The 15,375-nt window shown below is 36.0% G+C and overlaps 1 pseudogene; it reads right to left on the bottom strand.

The window, feature by feature from the left end:
- The window catches only part of LOC131860340 (caffeic acid 3-O-methyltransferase-like), a 110,981-nt pseudogene extending 100,566 nt beyond the window's left edge, over positions 1-10,415 (bottom strand).
- Positions 10,416-15,375: the final 4,960 nt, after the last annotated feature.

The raw sequence follows: 15,375 nt of genomic DNA, 5'->3' as shown, positions 1-15,375 counted from the left end.
CCTAAGCCCTCCCAGACTCTTCTCTATGTGGCACCACCCCCACTTAACAGAGTGTATCTTCTTATTTCCTTTCCCATCAGATCATAGGAATTTCCTTATAGCTTTTTGTATCTCCAGGATTTGATAGTTGGAGAACATCCAAACAGAGGAGTAGTAAATGTTGTATGAGGATAATTGTTTTGGAAAACTTGCACTCTACTAGCAAGTGATAGATATCAGCTATTTTATTTATTGAGCTTCTTGTCAATTTTGTCTCTAACCCATATCCACATCTCCTTGAGAGAGGGGGAGATGGAGAAGGGTATCCCCAAGTATCTGACTATCTTGTTAGGCCCCCCCCACTGGATTTCAAACTGGTGTAACCACTCCAGAGGTTGCTCTCTCCACCCAAGCAGTGTAGATTTACCATCTGAGATTTTTGCCCATGAAATCTCACCTAAGAACTTTATTTTGCACTCTAGGGCTTCCATATTTTTCTTGGTAAGTTCAACAAAAAGTGCAGTTTCGTTAGCAAATTGAGTATTAATCTGTTCAGACCCATCAGGAAGCATAACACCTCCTATTTTAGGGGATGTGGTGCAGTCTCTTAATATATAGTATATGGCATAAGAAGCAATAATGAATAGCGCAAGGGCAATAGGGCATCCTTGTCTAATAGACCTACTGAGTTTAATTACTTGAGTGAGAGAGTCATTAATCTCCACTTGTGCTGACACATATTTAAGGAGAAACTTCACCCATTTATAATATTCCACTAAAAATCCAAAGGCTTCTAGCATCATCAAAATAATACCCCATTCGATCCTATCATACGCGTTCTCAAAATCTAAAAGAAACATGGCCAAATTCTGCCTGAAAACATTTGCCCAATCCATCACCTCGCAACTAGTAATTATATTCTCCAGGATGAATCTCCCCTTAATGAACCTTGTTTGTGTGGGACATACAAATTTGGGCAGCACGCTCTCAAGTCTGAGAGCAAGAACTTTGCCCAAAATTTTATAAGACACATTGAGGACAGTAATGGGTCTCAATTTTTTTATGAGTGACTTGTCCCCTTCTTCGAGTAATAGCTTAATAGTCCCTTTATTCATAAATTGTCCTAGGGAACCGTTCTCATAGGCCTTAGTATATATCTCATTGAATTAATGAGATTAATTCATTGAATTGAATTGATTTTATTTGATTAATTGATTTGAATTAATTCAGTGAACTCGTTTGATTAATTGATTGAATTAATTTGATTAATTCATTGGATTGAATTGATTTAATTTGATTAATTGATTTAAATTAATTTGATTTAATATATTTTTCTAAAATTTGAGAAAACAGTTAGGTGGATGGGACATCACCAAGAAAACAAAATCATTTTTCTCCTCATAGATTACTTGAAATCTAGTGCATGAAAAAAAAGAAAAAAAATTCAATGATTTTTTAAAATTTTTTTTTAGTTAAACATAATCAAAACGTTACAATTTTCATGAGATGTCAATTTCAATTTAAATTTTTCATGATAAAAAAATGTAACCTTGGAGAGGATTCTCTCCTCTAATAAACTCTATGTTTTTCAAAAAAACTAGATATATTTGATATATATTTACTAATAATTAAATAGAATATGTTGGCCAAACATAAACACAAAGTGACTTCTTCATCTAATTAGAGGAAGAAAATTTGATGTACTTATTGCTTTTAAGAAGGACACAAAAGAATGAGTTTATTATGATGAAAGATGTGAAAAGAGATAGAGACACTTTGATCGACTGTGAATCTAATGTAAGAGATTTATAAATAATTTTTATTCAGAGAATTAAATATGATCTTCCCCATTGAAGTCAATATGTTCCCAAGTTGAATCTCATTCCAAACATGGATTTTTGCCCACCAAAATATGTCCAACATCAACATTTTCTAAGTCATGGACATCAATTGGAGATCCAATCTTAGTGGGACTTTCAATCATCACACCATCTTCAAGCAAAATATGTTCCCCTGCGGAGGAGGTTTCCATCTAGCAGAGCATCTCTTACCTATTGCATCATTCTTTTTTAAAATTGAACCATGAGAGGGTAAAACTAACAGCAGCTTCCACACTCTAGTAACTCTACTATGCTAGTGCAAAAAAGAAGTAAGATTTTCCAATTTCTTATAAATAAATGACAAAGCAACCTCAGAGATTGAAGACTCAATTTTTAATAGAACCTCAGACATAGGAGACCTTGTTTTTTTAAATATCCTATAGTTTCTCTCTAGCCAAACATTCCAAATCACAATAGATGGAGATATGATCCAAAGGCATGCATAAAAAGATGAGGCAAACATAAACGGCCAAGATCTAAAATGGGAAATGAGATCCTTACCAATAAAAAAGGATACATTTAGCTTCTCAAACAACCACTGCCAACATTCATAAGCATAATCACATTGTAGGAATAGGTGTGAAGAAGATTCCAAATTTTTGTTACAAAGGACACAAGGGAAAACAACAGTAATACCAAGTCTGTCTAGTCTCATACCTGTAAGGACTCTATCCTGAACTGCCAACCAATCAAGGCTCCAGCTTTGGGAAGACAAGCCGAATGCCAAAACAACTTATAAGGCCAAGAAGATAAATCTTTAGCAACCATAAGAGAGTTGTAACCATCTTTAACAGTGTACTTACCTGAAATATTCTTTGTCCAAATAAGTTCATCCTCAGAATCAGAAACAAATACAATTCTATCCCCCAAAATCTTTTCAAAATCTCATTTCATGCTTTGATCAACATCTAAGAAATCAATCGACTTCCATCTAGCTAGCTTAAGGGGACCACTAGTCACAATTTCAAAATAATCTTCTACAAAAACACCCCAAAGGGAGGAAAGAACAGTGATCAGAGGAGACCAATCCCTAATATTCACCAAAGGTGTGTGTCCATTCCATACTTCATCCTAGAATCTAACCTTTCTGCCATTATGAACAATCCATGAGAGATGCAAAATAATTGATCTACATTTACAAAGGAAATTCCAAATAGCAGAACCCAAAGGCAAATTTGAGACTTTAAAAATGTACTCTCTCGGTCCATTATTTAAATATTTGGCAAATATAATCTGTTCCCATAAGGAGCTAGGCTTGTCATATAATTTCCAAACCAACTTAGCACCCATGGCTAAATTCTGATTCACTAGACTCTGAATTCCTGTTCCCCCAAGTTCCTTAGGCAAACATACCTTATCCCATACAACTAAAGGGAGTTTCTTCTTGCCATCTTTATTATTCTTCCAAAGAAAATCTCTAAGAGTATCCTGTAAACTAACAATGGCTGCTTTTGGAGACTTCAAAATGGACATGAGATATATGGGAACAACATTCAAAACAGACTTGATGAGAACAATTTTACTCACCAAAGTTAACCATCTATGATTCCATGAGAGAATTCTTTTAGAAATGACCGAAATAATCTTATCCCAAAATCCAATCTTATCCTATTTAACAAAGAAAGGAATTCCAAGGTAAGTACATGGAAGATTTCGAGTCTCAAATCCCCAAAATGATTGCAACCTATGCTGAACCAGTTGTGATGTATTAAGGAAAAAAATCTTTGATTTATCACCATTCACTTTCTGACTAGAAAATGATGCATAATTTTGTATTATTCCTTTAATCACTTTTGCCTCAACTAACGAAGCATGTCCAAATAATAGAGTATCATCTGCAAAGAGACAATGAGAAATACTTTGGGGAATATTCTGAATCCTTATACCTTTCCAAAGCCCCCCCACTTTAGCGGCCCTAATAGCCCAACTAAAGGTTTCAACTAGGAGAATAAACAAAAAGGGAGAAAGGGGATCTCCCTGTCTCAAACCCCTAGAGGAAGTGAAAAAACCACAAGGAGAACCATTAATTAAAACTGAGAATATTGCAAAAGAAATACATGCATGAATCCATTTGACCCAGGCCTTGGAAAAACCTAACTTTTCAAGAACAACACATAAAGCCCCCCACTCTACTCTATCATAAGCCTTCATCATGTCTAGTTTAAGTATCATGGCTAGGGTTCTTTGGGTGGAAACAGAATGCAACACCTCATGTGCTAAAATTGCACCCCCTGTCGTCTCCCTTCCAGGAACAAAACCACCTTGCTGCAATGAAATGATCCTAGGTAGAATTTTTTCCAACCTAAGGGAAATTGTCTTCGTAAATATCTTATACAAAGTGTTACATAAAGAAATGGGACGAAAGTCAGCAAAAGTCTTAGTATCCTCTTTTTTAGGAATAATTGCAATCATTGTAGTATTAAGTTCTTTTAAAATGGACCTATTTCTCCTAGATTCCTTGAGAGCCAATAAAACATCATTTCCCACAAAATCTCAACATTTCTGAAAAAATAAATGAGTAAAACCATGTGGTCCCGAGGCTTTATCCAGATTCATGGCAAAGACAACATTCTTAACTTCTTCTAAGGAAAAGGGAGACATCAACATCTTATTGTCTTCTAAAGATACTAAAGGAGGAATATTAGATATAATATCATTGCTGAGATTTTCATTTTCTGAAGATAATAATGACTTAAAAAACCTAACTAGCTCTGAAGCAATGTCCTTTAGCTCTATCAATAAATTCCCATTCTAACACTGAATACAAGATATCCTATTCTTACATCTTTTAATCTTAGTTGAAGAATGAAAAAATTTTGTGTTCTTGTCACCATCTGAAAACCATAACTTGTTAATAAGTAGCAATCACACTTTAGTGTGCGATGTCAAAGAGGTGTGGAAAGTCAATTATGAAGAAAGTATATTTTCTACATATATTTTCATAGTCCATGTGGTCAATTAATAGATGAGTTTTATGCAACGAAGGTCTTAATAGAGAAGTGATATCTCCCATTCAACTATGCACATGCTTACAGGGATATGAACATGATTGAAATAAAGCCTTTAAATTAGGAAGATAATCAAGATCAATTAACAATAGTATCATGTTATGTTTGCAATAGGGAGTGAAGGAGAGAGAGGGGTAGCTAAGGATGGAAAGGAGAGATAGAGGGGGGAAGAGAGAGAGGGGGCTAAAGGAAATAGAAATAAGGGATGGAGGAAGAGAGGAGGTTAGAGATAAGATGTAGGTGGAGATGGACATTGAGGTGGAAAAGGATATAGCTATGTACAAATGGAGGTGGAGAGATAAGGAGAGGGGGAACAACTAGATAGATAGAGATGGAAGATATAAATATAAATAGAGGGAGATAGGGGGGGACGATGTGAGAGAGATAGAAATATTTTATGTGCATTCTTGCTAGCCAAACATTTAGTTTTGATGACTCTTTTGTACATTCTCCTGAATTCCAAGCATGTATGATTCTTGAGTATATAGGAAAACAAATAAGAGAACCAGTGAAGAACATTAACCCAGAAATGAATCCACAAGTGTTTAAGGAATTACAAGATGAAGTAGATAAGGAAATGAAAGAGATGATCGCTCAAAAGGGAAGAAGATTATTCTAAGAAGAAGGGGTCCTAATCCTACCTAGATGGGATATTAGCTCAGCCATAGGTTTTGACAACTTAAGGAGAAATTAGAACATGAAAGTTAAATTGACTGTTGGAGCTACAGATAAGATCTACACTTGATCAAGATTTCACCCTAATAATAAGTCTTCGTATACTTGGGCCTTATATCCACCACGTAAGAGGTCTCTCAATATTGAGGATCCAAGTCAAATATATGGATCTCTTGTTCATAGATTAGAAGACATGAAACTTGTTGAGGTTGCAGACCTGACACTTAATGGAACAAAATTTACGAAGGCTCATCTTGAAAAACTGGTGAAAGAAAATACATGGTATAGGAGAGAAAATGAGCACTTGAGAGAAGAAAATGTGAAGTTTGGAGATAGATTGCCATCTTATTCAGGAACTGCTCCGTTGCCAATAACCGATGCACCAGATCATGGACTGTATTTGTTGGAACACACAAGGCCATTAAAGAGCATGAGAGGTTACAAGGAAGGTTAGAATCAAAAAGAGAGCAAGTCACACAAGATCCTATTTAGGAGAAGTCAGAATATGCAGTGAAACAAGTTGATAAATGGATAAAAGTCCACAAAAAGTTTAATAAGAAGTTTCAATCAAAGAATTCAATAGATATGATCAAATGAAAGACACTCATTTCCCCTCATTCCTTAAGGATAATGATAGTAGTTTGAAAATTCTAGAAGAATGGAAAATGGAGATTATCTAGATGTTACCATAGGCCATTAGTATTGTCCTTATTAATGATAAGTTGTTGAGAATACATGTGTTAAATTGAATAAAATGATTTCACTAGAATTTGGAATGAAGCACGTCAATGACCTCAATGGTTTATATGCTAACCAAAAGTATATTGAACATTTGTCACAACTGAATTTATTTCTAACCTGCACAAAATGAAGTAGAGCCTTGCCAGACCCAATGGCGATGGGTGTTTATTGAAGAGTGAGGGAAATGGGGTATCCTCAACGTGCATTCAAATATATCAATCTTCTCAATATATTACGTGTTATGTTTTATTTTATTTGTTTTCTAATATTTTAGTTTGAATGTTCTGTGTCATCAAGTTGGTTAGATGAAATCAGCATCATCAGGCTTTACAATTTTGTTTTCAAATTCCCTCTAGCACTGACTAAATATTTGTGCTTTATGAGAAATGTAAAGATTCTTTTAGCATATATTTAGTTACAAAGGGAATCAAATAAAATTTTGCCAAGTGTGTCAATTGATCTGAAGCTTGTTGATCCCTTGTATTATAAATAAGAAATCAAGATCATTGGCAAAGGTTCTAGAATAGACATTTGGATGGGTAGATTGTATGTAGTCTAATTTTGTTTTAATAATGGAATGAAATTTGCAAAAAACGTTTATATCTATGATATTGTATCAATCATTTTGAAAAATTAATTAAAAGATTGTTTAGGATTATCTCTAACTTGTGTCATCTTATTCACATGAACTAGTACATTAAGGATGTATTCATTTGTCTTTGTTCTCTTTGTGTGAATGTGTAATGCATTTCCTAAGTTTCTTTCAAGAACAGAATTTGTCTCTAAGGATATTGTAATGAATATGAGTATATGTGTTGTGATCATTGAGTAGAATTGTGGGTGCATATCTAATTAACATTTATATAATGCATAAGTGTTGGGATTAGATGGTTGGATTTAAATCAATTTTGGATATAAAATAATACCAACATTATGTTGTCTCAAAAAACTAACAAAAGTTTTTTTATTTAATCCTATACAACCATGTTTAAAAATGACGAATTTGGTGCCTAAGGGACATTTGGGGGATCTATAATAATCAATTACTTGGGTTGATTCAACAATATATATGGCAATATGTTGTAAGTGTCTAAAAATACCTATAGGTGCAGGTGTAGGTTGTTTTAAAACAATGGTGAATTGTGATATGTTCTCTTGGTTCAGATATATCATATGCTCACATGTGGTCTTAGATTCATGTGTGTGTGTACGAGAGAGAGAGAGAGAGAGAGAGAGAGAGAGAGAGAGAGAGAGAGAGAGAGAGAGATCAATGTCTTTTAAGCTTCTTAGATCATTGGAGGTGAATTAAGGTTTTGGGGTAGAAAAGGGAAAGTGTTGTGGTGAGAAAGGAAATGTTTGAATTGGGAGATGGTAAGATGTGCAATTGTATCCATAAGAAGAGAGAGAGAGAGAGAGAGAGAGAGAGAGAGAGAGAGAGAGAGAGAGAGAGAGAGAGAGAGAGAGAGAGAGAGAGAGAGAGAGAGAGAGAGAGAGAGAGGTCTTTTAAGCTTCTTAGATCATTGAAGGTGAATTAAGGTTTTGGGGTAGAAAAGGGAAAGTGTTGTGGTCAGAAAGAAAAAGTTTGAATTGGGAGATGGTAAGATGTCCAATTATGTCCATAAGAAGAAAGAGAGAGAGAGAGAGAGAGAGAGAGAGAGAGAGAGAGAGAGAGAGAGAGAGAGAGAGAGAGAGAGAGAGAGAGAGAGAGATGTAAGTATTTGATGGTAGAAACATTGACGGTGAATGGAAGAAAGTAATTCAAATGTGACAAGGTTCATGTTCAAATGGGAGGAGACAAATTGGTGATTATTCACACTCTATGTTCATTAAAAACAATTAAAGTTATGCTTACTGAGAAAAAATGTCAAAAAAAATAAATTTAAAAGTGTTATGTATTTTCCATCTTTATAATTACATAAGCTACTTCTAAATTAAAAAGAAATTTCTACCAATTTTATTTTTTTTCTTATATAAATTTTATAGATTCAACCAAATTATATAAATAATAAGATCCCTATTCTTAAAAAGTTGGAATACACTTTAGCACAATCTATTTATAAGAAACTAATGATATTGCCTGTTATCATACACACTAATTAAACTCATACAATATACCAATTAGGCTCAACTACTTCAGTATTAATTACCATTTGGAAGCAAAAAGATAAATCATTAGGTATCAGTTTGGGCCATTTCACCTACTACCATTAGAAAACAACCACACAACTCAAGCCTAATGGCCCACATACATAGTGCATGACACAGTCACTTTTGATGGGGGCGTTTTCAAAATAATGAGATCGTTTCTGGAACTCAATAACCTAAACTCCATTAACATAGAAAATTGGCTTCACACCTCATGCAAATCCTATTGCTTTTGCAAGGTCTTTGAACTCCTCCTTCGTACACTCTTTTCCAACAGGGTTGAATGCCAACATGCAAAGATCTACATGAAATGTTTGCTTGGCATAGGAAGAGGTCTCTGCAGCCACTGGAAAAATGGAATCCGCTACAATCACTTTTCAATTCTCTAGCAAAGCCTTGTGACAATTCTACAGAAGCTTTATATAATGATCATTACTCGACTCATGCAAAATCCACTATTTTCGCTTGAACTTTGCACAAAATTCATCTTGAGGGCCCTTCATAGCCCATTTGAGTGAATCTTTTTGGTGTGAGGATCCTCTCTTTGAAAGCCAACCATGCAAAGATTCTTGCTTTTGGGATAAGCTTGCTTCTCCAAAATAGTTTTAGTGGAATATCTTGTTCCTCTTGATTCCCAAACTTTGCTAGAACCATATAGCCATCTTTAGCATTATATTGTCCTATTTTAGAACAAGCCCATATAAGATAATATTTCCCTCATTTTGGGATTAATATTTATTTCTCTAATGAGGTCTTATAGAAGGTTGATTTCAACAGTAGGAATACGCAATCCCTCCAATTGCTTCCAGCTTCATCCTTGCATTCTAGTAGCCCTGTCCAAAACCAAATAATCACTAACTCGAGATCCTGAATATTGTTGAAGCCAATGCTTAGCTATTGGAATATTAAGAGAGCAGTCAATGCTTGGATATCCTCCCCATGAGCCTTCCCAAAAGAGGCTAGAGGATCCATCATCGATATCCCAAGACAAAGAGTTTCCAATTAAATTTTTGCATGTTGCAATGAAATTCTAGGTCCTAGATCCCTTTGGATGAGAATTACATCTTAGAAGATTTTGAGGATCCCCATCTTTAATGTATTTTGATGCCATTATCCTTCCCCATATTTTTTTAGGGTCTTTAATGAACTTCCAAACTAGTTTAGCCTCCAAGGCTTTGTTCTGCAAGTAAAGATTTTTTATTCCTAGACCCCCCATAGACTTGGGTTTGATGATTTTATCCCATGCAATTAGAGAAATTTTATGTTATTCTTCAGTGTTTTGCCAGAAGAAGTTTCACATCTTTCTAATGATGAAAGAATTTGCACTAGAAGTGAGGGATAAAAATGATAAAAGGTAGATGGGTATTGCATAAATAACTGCTTGGAGCATTACCAACCTACCAGCCCATGAGAGACATTTCCTTTTCGAGGAGTTAATAATCTGATCCATCTTTAACATCAGAGGATCCAAAAGTTTTGAGTTCCCGAATCCTTTGTCAATTGGGATACCCAGGTGAATACAGGGTAGAATGCATGTTTTACAGTTCAAAATTATTTGGATCTTAACCTCTAAGGGGGAAGGGGTGGATAAGAATTTTTTATTTTATTTTTCTTTATTGATAATTTGACCTGAGGCCTTCCCAAAGGATTCCAGGAGCATTTTCAGCTGAATTGCTTCCTTGATCTTTGCTACACCCAGCAAGAGGTTATCATCTGCAAATTCCAACACCAATCAATGAAACATCTGACGAGGATGTTGTATGTCCTATGGCATTCTCTTCTCAGACAGGTGTCAGAATTCCGATTTCCACCCATGAAACATCCAATGAGGACAATGTATTTCCGATGATATTCTCTCACCGGATGAGCGGTCATGGCTGTCGTCGGAAGAGTCCTGGGTGTCATCATAATTCTGACATCCATCCCAGAAACATCCGATGAGGATGCTATATGCCCGATGACATTCTCTCGCCGGATGAGCGGTCATGGCCGCCGTTAGAAGAGTCCTAGGTACCATCAAAATTCCGATGCTAGTCAATGAAACATCTGATGTTGTATGTCTTATGGAATTCTCTCATCAGACAGGTGTTGGAATTCCGACGTCCACCCAAGAAACATCCAATGAGGATTCTATATTCCCAACAACATTCTCTCGCCAGATGAGCGGTCATGGCCGTCGTTGGAAGAGTCCTGGATGCCATTAGAATTCCAACTCTAGTCAATGAAACATCCCAAGAGGATGTTTTATGTCTTATGGCATTCTCTTGTCGGATGGGTGTCGGAATTCCAATATTCACCAAGGAAACATCCGACGAGGATCCCTTATGCCCAATGACATTCTCTCGTCAGATGAGAAGTCATGGCCGCCATTAGAAGAGTCTCGGGTGTCATTAGAATTCTGACATCCACCCAAGAAACATCTGATGAGGATGATGTATGCCCGATGAAATTCTCTCACCGGATGAGCAGTCATGTCCGCCATCGGAAGAGTCCTGGGTGCCCTCGGAATTCAGATGCTAGTCAACGAAACATCTGATGAGGATGTTGTATATCCTATGGCATTCTTGGTGTTATCTTTTGTGGATGGTTGGTAAATGTTTTGTGTTTTATATTTGTGCTTAACTATTATAGCTATTGTTCCAGTATTCGGTTTATGTATTCTAGTAATAAGATTTCAATTCATAAGGTTCTATAATCTGTTGACAACTAATTCACTCGCACTCTTAGTTTTCCTCCGGTTATCTGAGTTGTCTAACAACAATAGCATGCTAAATGTGGTCTAAAGTTTTTGTGGAACTTTTTTCATAGTGGACATGGAAAAGGAGATCGTTATGGAGTAGGAGCTTGTGTGAAGAGTGCACTTCACCAATATAAACTTGGAGGTAACAACATATGAAATTAAAGTGAGATAGTAGAACGGTGCAAAAGTCATTTTGGTGCATGTGACACAACATACAAAAAATGCTATTTTTGGTAAGTTAAAGATCTTGATCAATCATAATTGCTAAACAATTAATGGCATTAGAATTTTACATGAAGTGATGACTATAGGACATAGAAAACCTCTTGTGATTGAGGTTAGATAAAAATCATGTTTTTGTGTTGATTGCATTGAAAACAATGCAAATATTCAACAATGTCAAAACATTAGAGATGGATTGAGTTCAGAATGGAAGATGAAACAATTTGTCAGAGTGCCTCCTTTTGAAGATAGTGACATTGTAGATATTCATGATCCTATATATTCAGTTGATTATGAACATGTTTCTGATTTAGCTATGCCAGGTACACTTGCATTTTCTTTAAATATAATTACGCTTTTTCATGTACTTTGTTTAAATTTTATTTCAATGTGAATTCATTTTACATTGTACCATACACTTTATAATTTAATTGTTTGTATTTTTCTGTGTATAGGGCATATTTTTGTGGTGCTTGCAGATCCTAACAATGTAGAAGGTGTTGACTATTACCTACTATGATGCACAAAACCAAAATGTAAATTGTCAGAATCAGTGGAAGATGTTGATGGGGAACAATATCCCACTAGATCAGTCATTGTTGAAGGTACTTCTTATCAACAAACGAAGATAGATAACAATGGTGTTACATTTACTGAATACATGCCCGACCAAAAAGTTTTGCATTATAGTCATTTGGTTATAGCAACAAGATTACATTTTGAAACTTTACAAACAAGAGATTTTGTCCCCCAAAAGTGGAGGTTGCCTATCGAAGATCATGAAAGGATATTAGAGATAGTAAAAGATAGAGGATCCATATTTTATGTACCATGAGCTCACTTAATTTATTAGAACAAGTGAATTCAAAACCGGTATTCATTGATTATGTGATGAGTTATCACAAGTTGTGATGAGTTATCCCTATCGACAAGATTTGGCAGTATTTTTGTCATGATTTATGATCACTTGACCAGATACACTGCACCTAGGTAATTGTGTTATGATTTCTAGAGACCGACATGAAATCTAAATGTCTATATATTGACATCATAATGCATTATTTTGTATGAGCGAAGTAATATGTTATGTGAAAAGGCAAAAGTGTTAAGTCACAGAGTATGTTGGTAAAGAAGTGTTAAGTGCGTAGAAGAGGATCTATACAAGAAATTTGTGCTACTACTAGATCACATCACCTGTTGTTTTCTAATCACTACAACAGTCAAATCCCCTAATAGGGTAATCTCTAACAAGCTTCATTGTTCAAATCCTCTAACCAGGTGATCCATTAGTTTGGATTTAGAAATCCTCCACCGAGGTTACTCCTTACAAGAGCCTACCTTTTACAGGGTATAGGATTTAACTAAGCTCTGGGATCTTTAACAGGATTCGCATCTAGCGAAGCATTTTGTAGACCCTAACTGGTCAGTTATCTATTACTATAGATAGCTAACTTGTGAGTCCCTTCTCACCATGGTTTTTACCTATTTGTGTTTCCCATGTATGAACACTTGTGTTATGGTGGATGTTTTACATATTGTGGATGTTGTTATATCATTTTTGATTGCATGCATATTGTTTAACAAACTTGTTAAGTTTATCTGTCAACCAATGTTTAATGTAGTACTATTTTTGGTGTCACTGAGTCACCCCCCCCCCTCTCAGTGCTTTATAAGTCCATCAATTGGTATCAGAGCCTAACTTCTTTAAAGCCTAATCGCTTGGAAGGGAAACCTAAAGCTACCATTGGGGATATGAGCTACTTTGAGATGGCTAGAGAGATTGAGGCTAGCAGGAATGAGCTTGGAACCCTAAGGGTCAAACTAAAAGCTTCTCAAGTCACAAGAAGAGAGCTAACTAAACAACTAGTAGAAATATTTGTTAACAGTTCTTCAGATGAGGCCAATATTGATGCTTTAGCTAATGAATTGAAAAACTAAACAGTGAAAAGCTAAATCTAAGGAGAGAGCTAAAAGGTCTTACTATCCGCATGAGTCAGGAACTGGAAGCCAGGAGAACTACTGAAGATCTCACCAAAGAAAGAGATCATGAGATTGCCAATATCAAGCAAGAGAATGCTACTTTACATGAGCATTTGAATGCAAAAAGAGAAGTAAAAAGAGAACCTAAAACTAGATCTTGAATTAGCATCATCTCTAATTGATAAATTGCCAAAACATAATGAAGATTTCACCAAAGAGCTCACTGAAGCGAATGGGAAATTGGAAAGTTTTCCATAAAAGTTCTACCTTGATAGAAGAGAAAATTCAATCACAAAGGAAGAATGGTGATACTTTTGGACTTGGTTTTCACACATCTGAAAAAGATGAATCCTCCAATACCAAGAGCAACTCTCTTAAGAATAAATCTTCTCCTAAGGTCGAAAATTCTATCGATAAGAAGGTCTTTAAACCTGTTTGTTTTGTTTGCCATAAACATGGTCACACTGTAAATGTTTTGCTAGCATTGTGTTGTCATTGATGTCAAAAAGTATGGGATGACTACCAATAGAAGAGATGTATGTGCAACACTACTATGGAGGAATATAGGATGTGATATCTTCGATATCACCATGTGTTGCAGAACACCGATAAGGTAAGGAAGATGACCTCAGGAGTCACCAGTACACGAGTTAGTGCCTGACTTCTGTGATGAGATAGAAAGATGTCTGAGAGGTTGTTTGTGATGAAGAGGTAGAATATTATCTGAATAACATCAACACTAGACAAGAAGATCAAAATTATGTTGTGAGGATGCAGAACAACATGAATCCCACCTGATGAAGATGCAATCATCATGAGAAGCAATGACTAACAGTGAAAGTGCCATCACCAGATCACGTGTTTGTTTGAAGAAATGTTGCACAAACAGGAAAGTGACATGAGTACACTGCAGGATGCAGAAGGCAAGATGACACTCCACTGATAAAAGGAAATGATCCCTAGGTATGCATGGTGTGAATCATGACTCTTTGAGGTAAGAGAGAAGAGGCAAACACATGTTGAAATGCTGGTATTTGTCACTTTGACACACTAGCGGAGATATGGTCAAATTTGATCAAGGAAAAGGCATAACTGAGCAGATGCAGAAAGAGGAAGAATGAATTGACTGAAGAAGGAGTCTAGTGAAGGTTGATGACTTGTGTCATCAAGAGTGCTTAGCGGTGTGTATGTTTACCAGTAATTTGGACAAGGTGTAGATGAAGAATTCTTCCCACTGGATGGGAATGTGCATGCTTAGATCAGTCATGTCTAAAGACTGGTTTAGGTATTCCATCGACAGTATAGCAAAGAGAAGACATGAGGAGGTAACTGGTAGAATGTGAGATACCGACAGGGTTAGTAAACTGGCAGGGAAGAGGAACTGGTAGAGTGGTTGGTTAGTGATCCTATCTAGACTGAATCGAAGAGCCAAGTTAATATTTCGTTGATGTGGATGCCACATGGAGTCAAGGTGGCAAGTTCGTAGATGTTGGTGAAGTGTCGTGTAGAGTTAGGTATCTATAGAGGTGTGCATTGAATATGGATCCCATGATTTGTGGATCAGGTTAGAAGCACGTGTCGTGAGGAAGAATGAACAAAAGAGAAGAATCAAGGAGTTGTTGGTGTCTAGATCAAAGCAAGATAAGATTGTCAGAAGACCTCGAGAAGGAAACAACAGAGGTATTAATGATGGTTTGACAGATGTAGGTTGAGGTAAAGGATCATGTTTCCTATATTTGGAAAACATGTATTGGAAGCCACAACAATGGAGGAGATGAATAGTTGGCTGTCAGGGAGATCAGATCGAGCAAGATCTAATTGGATTTGGTTTTCCTCGAGGATGGTGAGGAAACCCTAATTGCCGAGATTTTGAAGTGGGCTTTGGTGGGAAAACCTGGTTATAAATATGAAGGCCAAAGACATAGTTAGGTGTTGTCATATAAAACAATATTGTGCTACTATGAAGTGTGTCACTTTTGCATGTGAGATTAAATCAGCCAAGTGC

This window comes from Cryptomeria japonica, chromosome 11, assembly GCF_030272615.1.
Source record: "Cryptomeria japonica chromosome 11, Sugi_1.0, whole genome shotgun sequence".
NCBI lineage: Eukaryota > Viridiplantae > Streptophyta > Pinopsida > Cupressales > Cupressaceae > Cryptomeria > Cryptomeria japonica.
Note: the sequence above shows the minus strand (reverse complement) of the source record. Positions and strands in the feature narration are given on the sequence as shown.